This window comes from Coregonus lavaretus (assembly GCF_964263955.1).
Source record: "Coregonus lavaretus genome assembly, chromosome: 22".
NCBI classification, from domain to species: domain Eukaryota; kingdom Metazoa; phylum Chordata; class Actinopteri; order Salmoniformes; family Salmonidae; genus Coregonus; species Coregonus lavaretus.
Genome location: NC_140009.1, coordinates 18,452,444 through 18,460,639, shown reverse-complemented (window position 1 = coordinate 18,460,639; position 8,196 = coordinate 18,452,444). Strand labels below are relative to the sequence as shown.

The 8,196-nt window shown below is 38.9% G+C and overlaps 1 long non-coding RNA gene across 1 annotated transcript; it reads right to left on the bottom strand.

Annotated features, from left to right (window-relative positions):
* Positions 1-6,816: 6,816 nt before the first annotated feature.
* LOC311149861 lies at positions 6,817-7,947 on the bottom strand. The gene is made up of 4 exons (XR_014615061.1): positions 7,899-7,947; positions 7,636-7,807; positions 7,375-7,502; positions 6,817-7,248 (listed from the first exon to the last, which is right to left on the bottom strand). It is a non-coding gene; the product is annotated as an uncharacterized lncRNA (long non-coding RNA).
* Between the last annotated feature and the right edge of the window lie 249 nt (positions 7,948-8,196).

The window sequence follows — 8,196 nt, the reverse complement described above, 5'->3', positions numbered from 1 at the left end:
GTTTGTGGAAAGAACAAGAACGATCTAGAAAGTTTTTTATCCCCCGATCATACTTTACTATTGGCCTCCTGTAGCCCAGTTGGTAGAGCATGGCGCTTGCAACGCCAGGGTTGTGGGTTCGATTCCCACGGGGGGCCAGTATGAAAAATGTATGCACTCTCTAACTGTAAATCGCTCTGGATAAGAGCGTCTGCTAAATGACTAAAATGTAAACGTGAACGTCTCACTAAACAGAAATGTCTTCCATCAGTTTAGGGGTAGATTACTAATGCTCAAGCGTGAACTAACGTCAAGACGGGCGCATTCAAAATGTGTGCGAAAACGTCTGTAGCGTCCGAACGGGTTGGCCTACAAACTAATATGACACACTAGCAGGGGTTAAAGTAGTTTTAATGTCTTACGGGTAGGGACACCCAAGTGCTTGCACGCATTTTTAAAAATACTAAAAACATTACAGTGTAGCCTAATCTGCTGACACGGACAAACAGATCAATAAAAACTATGTTGTCTGATCCATAAAATTGGCCTACGAAAAGGGAAAACACAAATACAAGGTGAAGTCCATCTAACCTGGAGGATGAGATTATTGTCAAAAAACAAACAGCCTGGCTGGGTCTCTGCTTTTCACTGACAGTCGGAACTCAACAGTCATCAATTTGGTATTTGCAGCGCGCGCTGCCCAAAGTGCGGGCCCTTCTGACTGTAGGCTGTGCGATTTAAAACAACCACCAGCTTCTTATATATATATATATATATATACAGTGGGGGAAAAAAGTATTTAGTCAGCCACCAATTGTGCAAGTTCTCCACTTAAAAAGATGAGAGAGGCCTGTAATTTTCATCATAGGTACACGTCAACTATGACAGACAAATTGAGAAAAGAAAATCCAGAAAATCACATTGTGGGATTTTTAATGAATTTATTTGCAAATTATGATGGAAAATAAGTATTTGGTCACCTACAAACAAGCAAGATTTCTGGCTCTCACAGACCTGTAACTTCTTCTTTAAGAGGCTCCTCTGTCCTCCACTCGTTACCTGTATTAATGGCACCTGTTTGAACTTGTTATCAGTATAAAAGACACCTGTCCACAACCTCAAACAGTCACACTCCAAACTCCACTATGGCCAAGACCAAAGAGCTGTCAAAGGACACCAGAAACAAAATTGTAGACCTGCACCAGGCTGGGAAGACTGAATCTGCAATAGGTAAGCAGCTTGGTTTGAAGAAATCAACTGTGGGAGCAATTATTAGGAAATGGAAGACATACAAGACCACTTATAATCTCCCTCGATCTGGGGAGATCTCACCCCGTAGGGTCAAAATGATCAAAGAACGGTGAGCAAAAATCCCAGAACCACACGGGGGACCTAGTGAATGACCTGCAGAGAGCTGGGACCAAAGTAACGAAGCCTACCATCAGTAACACACTACGCCGCCAGGGACTCAAATCCTGCAGTGCCAGACGTGTCCCCCTGCTTAAGCCAGTACATGTCCAGGCCCGTCTGAAGTTTGCTAGAGTGCATTTGGATGATCCAGAAGAGGATTGGGAGAATGTCATATGGTCAGATGAAACCAAAATAGAACTTTTTGGTAAAAACTCAACTCGTCGTGTTTGGAGGACAAAGAATGCTGAGTTTCATCCAAAGAACACCATACCTACTGTGAAGCATGGGGGTGGAAACATCATGCTTTGGGGCTGTTTTTCTGCAAAGGGACCAGGACGACTGATCTGTGTAAAGGAAAGAATGAATGGGGCCATGTATCGTGAGATTTTGAGTGAAAATCTCCTTCCATCAGCAAGGGCATTGAAGATGAAACGTGGCTGGGTCTTTCAGCATGACAATGATCCCAAACACACCACCCGGGCAACGAAGGAGTGGCTTCGTAAGAAGCATTTCAAGGTCCTGGAGTGGCCTAGCCAGTCTACAGATCTCAACCCCATAGAAAATCTTTGGAGGGAGTTGAAAGTCCGTGTTGCCCAGTGACAGCCCCAAAACATCACTGCTCTAGAGGAGATCTGCATGGAGGAATGGGCCAAAATACCAGCAACAGTGTGTGAAAACCTTGTGAAGACTTACAGAAAACGTTTGACCTGTGTCATTGCCAACAAAGGGTATATAACAAAGTATTGAGAAACTTTTGTTATTGACCAAATACTTATTTCCACCATAATTTGCAAATAAATTCATTAAAAATCCTACAATGTGATTTTCTGGAATTTTTTTCTCATTTTGTCTGTCATAGTTGACGTGTACCTATGATGAAAATTACAGGCCTCTCTCATCTTCTTAAGTGGGAGAACTTGCACAATTGGTGGCTGACTAAATACCTTTTTTCCCCACTGTATATAAATATATATATATATATCTAATGATCCTCTGTGGCCAAATCCTGCTTTCTGGTGTAGTAGCCTATTTTGAAATGTTGTATTTATTTCTGTATAGACAGGAGTAAACTGATTAGGTTATAGGCGTATAATTTTGGCATTTTAATTCAATTTACTTTAGGGAAGCTTAGCTTCCCCTAGCCTTATGGACACGCCGCCTATGCCTTTTAATGTAGCATAAAACCAGGCATGATGTTTTCATCTGATTGTCAAACAATCACATAACAAAGGCGCTCCGATAGGCTACCCTCGCACATTCGTCCACTCACAAAATAATTTCAGCATCCAAACCCCAATAGTGCACTGCGCACCTGCAATTTGATGAATGGGAAAGAGACATCTGTTACAAAACATTGTAATTGTAATGTCATTCTGCGATTGTCATTATGCTTACACTTGTAGCGTGAATTGATGCATCCATTATGGAAAGCCAAAAAGTTCAAATCGTCTTACCTGGACCACCTCTTAACACTTGTAATTATAATTTTCCACTTGCTTTTTTCAAGTGTCAAATGTAATTTTTTGTTCCGGGTAAAACTATTTGATAATCCACTGTTGTCCACGCGCTCCTGAGTCTCGGACACTCATCTCCACCTTGTCCAGGAGCGTCTCGGCCACTCGTCTCCGCCTTGACAAAATGTTGTGTTCTCCTCAAAACACAACGCAGTTTGGAGCTTATACCAACTGGTTTCCAGTCAATTCGCAAATTTTTTATGCGGCTGACATGCAGTAATGTTAAAATAAAGGTGTAATGGCCTATAGTTTTTTGGGCATGTTGTATTAATTTTGATAGGCTCACGTTTTACCGATACTGCGTACCCCCACTATTTATTTTGCCGGGATGCCATACCAGACCATACCGCCTTACTTTCAAGAACTTGATGGTGGTCTCTGTTTTGTTCTATGAAGTGTTACAGGACTCATCTAAAGGTAACCTGAATGGAAGTATGGAAGTAGTTTTGTGTCGCAAAAAATGGGGTTAAATGTGTAAAAAGAAAAGTAAAAATAATTCCTGAGCTTTCTTACATCTCCTAGATATAGATAGGACAGACACATCGAAACCTATTATATATAGTGATTTCTTATGAGTAGTCACCCTTTTCCTTGATGACAGCTTTGCACACGCTTGGCATTCTCTCAACCAGCTTCATGAGGTAGTCACCTAGAATTCGTTTCAATTAACAAGTGTGCCTTGTTAAAAGTTATTTTGTGAAATTTCTTTCAATCAGTTGTGTTGTGACAAGGTAGGGGTGGTATACAGAAGATAGCCCTATTTGGTAATAGACCAAGTCCATATTATGGCAAGAACAGCTCAAATAAGCAAAGAGAAACAACAGTCCATCAAATCAAATCAAATCACATTTTATTTGCCACATGCGCCGAATACAACAAGTGTAGACCTTACAGTGAAATGCTTACTTACAAGCCTTTAACCAACAATGCAGTTTTAAGAAAAATAAGTGTTAAGTAATAAATAGATAAGTAAAAAATAACAAATAATTAAAGAGCAGCAGTAAAATAAAATAACAGTAAGGAGGCTATATACAGGGGGTACCGGTACAGAGTCAATGTGCACAGTAAAAACAGAAGTGTTAATTTAACTCCTATCGAGTTGAATTTAACTCTGTTTCAGATAACATTTGGTCCCACTCAAAATCAGTGTAAAATGTACTCTTTGGTCAGTGTAAAACTTTTAGAGTTAATTCTACTCCATATTGTGTAAAAAATAACAATGAAATGTGTCAAAATATTTAACACTGTAGTTTAATCACACTGTTGAGAGTAATATGATTACACTGTATAGAGTTAAGTCAACTACAATTTTACTTTAAAAAATGACACTTTAAAGTGTAATGATATTTACTTTTCATTTCTCTACAGTGTTTTTTTTTTTTTAATTTAAATCATATGATGTAGTGTTACTGAATTATAGAAATATCAATACTATCAAATAAAACAAAGCACAATAATACAAGATGAGAGCACCCACATTTATTGAAAAAAAAAAGTATAATTTCAATGTCCGTGAATTTACATTGTACACCCATTGCCTTGTCTATGACAGAAGTATAACATCATAAAAATGTTCACCAGAGAAAGCAATATGGCACAACAAGGAGAGCTGTGTCATTTCCTCCATATGACCTTTGTATGTCAAAAGGTCTAGGGTAGTGCAGGTTGTCGACATGAAAAAAAACTAAATCATGCTTTGATCTGATCACCTCATATGCATGGAAATGTTCTTGAAAAGTTACTGTAACTAAAGGCACTGTGAGTAGTAACAGTTTTTCACACATTATCAGAACTGACTCAATCTGATAAAACAAGGGCACTTCAGAGTCAACTTCGCCACAGATAACCAAGTGTGGGCGATAAACATACCCATTATGTTTAGCCCAATTAACCTTCATAACCTGAATGCTACTGGGCACTTGCATTGCCAAAGCAATTTCAGAACCTCCTTTTACCATATTTAAAGCCACCATTTTTCCTGGACCAATATCTAACCGACTAAAAGTTGTTGATCTTCGCCAACTATATGCCATATGATTCTGATGCTTTTTTGCCAGCGTTTTGGTAATATTTTTAAACGATTTAAGCTGTTTTTTGAAAAAATTATGTTTGCCTTCATACCTCATACACCAACTATGAAGTACAGGCCCTATTTTCTGGATGCAGCGGGGATAGTGGATAAGAAAATGGTGCTTTGGTAAAAGTTTTTTCTGAGGATACAACTTCTTAAACAGTGTATGGTGATCAACAATCAAATGTTTTAAATATACACATAGACCTTGAGATAACATGGGCGAGAATATAATGTTAATTATTTGCAATAATAAAAGAAGCAGGCCCCAGTGTTGGTCAGTAGAAGTTACCAAATCTCCAAAGATAAGAGGAACATTCCTAAGTAAGCACCAGGACTGAATTGCATTCAGTCCCAGATCATTAGATCCTTCACTTAAATTAACAGTCACAGGCCTGTTATTTCTCTCTGTGAAACCATAATCAAAACTTTGTATTCTTGAATGTATTTCTCCTGATGTAACATGTTTTTCATTCAAATACAGAAATAATAACTTCAATTCGTACTGGCCAACCCCTTCTAACACATCATGCATCACATCAACTGAGAAGTTCTCAGTTGTGTGAAAATACCTCAATGAATTTAATATGCATGACCTTTTCACACCAAAAACATACGGAAGGGATGGATTACAAGCCATTTCTTGACAGTGAGCAGTATGCATATCTTTGGTGCGTAAAACTATTTTTGAAGAATCTTCAGAGAATTCTGTTTGAAAGTCCTCCTTTTCTGATAAACAGAACCTGCAACAGTACCTTGCACTGAAAGACTCCACCAGACCAAACAAACTATGCAAACCCAAATTATCACCTGTTACCTGTACTACAGTGCCACGTACATAACCACTGTATAATGGAATCTCAATACCATCGCTCTCTAACACTTTAATGTCTCGAACAATGGGAGCAAAAATTTCACTAAAACCATATCGTTTAACATCTTGAGTATGAAATAAGGCGCACAGGTGTATGTTAGCCAAAAAAGAATTCCATTTTGGAGAGAAGTTTCTTAAAGTAAAATATACTCCACCCAATTTATGAATACCTCGCTTGGAACCCAATGGGTTGGCGACCTCAAAATCATCATAGAACATCTGGACCTGTATTGTCTGCTTCTCAGTTGAGAACAGGGGGTGACTTTAAAAAAAAGATCCATCACAAATATCTCTCAGTCTAGAGTTGCTGGTAGCTGAGCTTTGCAACATTTCTGCAAAATACTGACTTTTAAATATTGACTGCAGTGTAGATAAAATTGGAATATACATGAATTTATCTTGAACTACTACCTGATCATATGTTCCAGTCTTTTTATTTCGTCTTGTGTCAAATCTTGAACCAATCACACATTCAACTGGTTCTACTATTTCCCACTTGGCAGTCATAAATTTTGATCGCTTGTATTCCGAATTTAGAACTGTGAAAGGATTCTCTAACCCCTCAAAACACGCCTCAACTTTCTTGCACATTTCTGTTTCTCTTTCATTACTAAATACATGCTTTATCACTGTTTCTTTAGCATGCTGATGAATATCTTGAACAATCTCTTCCATGGAAATCACTACAGTATTTACTGTACTTTGACCAACACCTGCTGCCTTTAGATCAGAAATAACAGCTGCACAACTATTTACAATGTATGGCGAAGATAACTCTGACTCAGCCTCTAAACATTCAGTCGACACTTCAACATGAGAAATATTACTGGTGTTGACGGTACTTTGAGGGTCTGAAAGATCATCTTCTATAGAATCTACTAAACTTTCTCCGTGGCACTTGTTAAGATGTTTTCTAAAACCAGAAAAGCTACCAAAAGAACGTGAGCATCCTTCTTGACCACCATTTCAGAAAAAGAGTCCTGCCTGTACATAGCCCATGAATTATCTTAAGGTGCTTAACAAGGTTGTTTGGACTTCCATGGTCACTTTTGCAAAGAAAACACTTCATAGTTTTATCTCAACTAACGCACCATTCTTGCTCGCAACTCAGCAACTCTAGGAGTCTCCTTTGTTTCCCCCATGTCGATGTTATAGATGGTTGTTTGCACAAAAGTGAAAAAGCTGCTCAAGGAAGAACTGTATGACGTACCAAATACGTAATGGGCTTTAAAGACTTCGTCAAAAGCTCCTACTGAACCTGTTGCCTTGCATGGAAGAGCATGCTTGTCAACCACAATGAAGTAGGAGTGAATGCTGCTCTGTGTGGATCCCTGGGCGAGAAGGTAGGGCTGACTGCTTTGGGTGATGTTGTCAAGATGCTGCTGCACACTGGTTCCAACCTACAAAAAAAACACATTCAACAGAATTGTTTTGGTGACTAACCTCTGACAATAGATAAGATCACCTCAAACTGTGCACAAGATTGAGATGATGGAATATATATTTTAAACAACTGTTAAGCATACCTTTTGAAATCTGATGAGCTGATCTACAGCTTGATATGCAGACATCTTTCCCGGCCTCTTTCTACCTTGTGCAGATGGTGGTAGCAAATGTAGCAGCAGCAAGATGGCAGACATGTCACTGTCCCAGCCTACAAATAAGTAAATAAAAACCTGGTTAACATTGTGCCGTAGCATAACATTCTTATTCACAACTTGCACCATTATGGACATATAATGCACACCTACATTATCCACATAAAAAGTAAAACAGTTCATTCATACCATTCTCAACTTCAGCAGCTGACTCAGCATTGCGCATCAAATCCAAGAGTTCTGTGGTGGATACAAGTCCATGGCTTTCCTTTATTACTTTTGCTTTGAAAGTGGTTGGCCACTTCTCCAAGAATTTGTTGGCTGTGGCCTCACCAAACAGAAGTCTGAAATCTTGTTCTATCTGCAATGTAACACACAAAGACAGAAATAATGAGTGTTACCTTATTCTTCATTGGATATTTTTGGTGATGCAGTGAATTAAGTTGTCATACCAGTCCTGGTGTGTCCAGAAATCTTGGGAAGACCGAGAAGACATCTGATGATTTGGCTTCATCGTTGACCATTGCTTGCCGATATATGAAGGTCATTTTCATCTTCTCACGGACAGTGTTTTCATCAGCAGAGTGTCTCAAAACAGCAATAGCTGCTTCCACATCCTCATCAGATGGCTCTCTGTCATAGGTGAAGGGCTGACGATCACGGCCTGGCCCACCAACTTAAGACAAAATACAGTGTTAAGAAATCCTTTCTGTACAATTCACAGGTCACCATTATAATTACATGTCACTG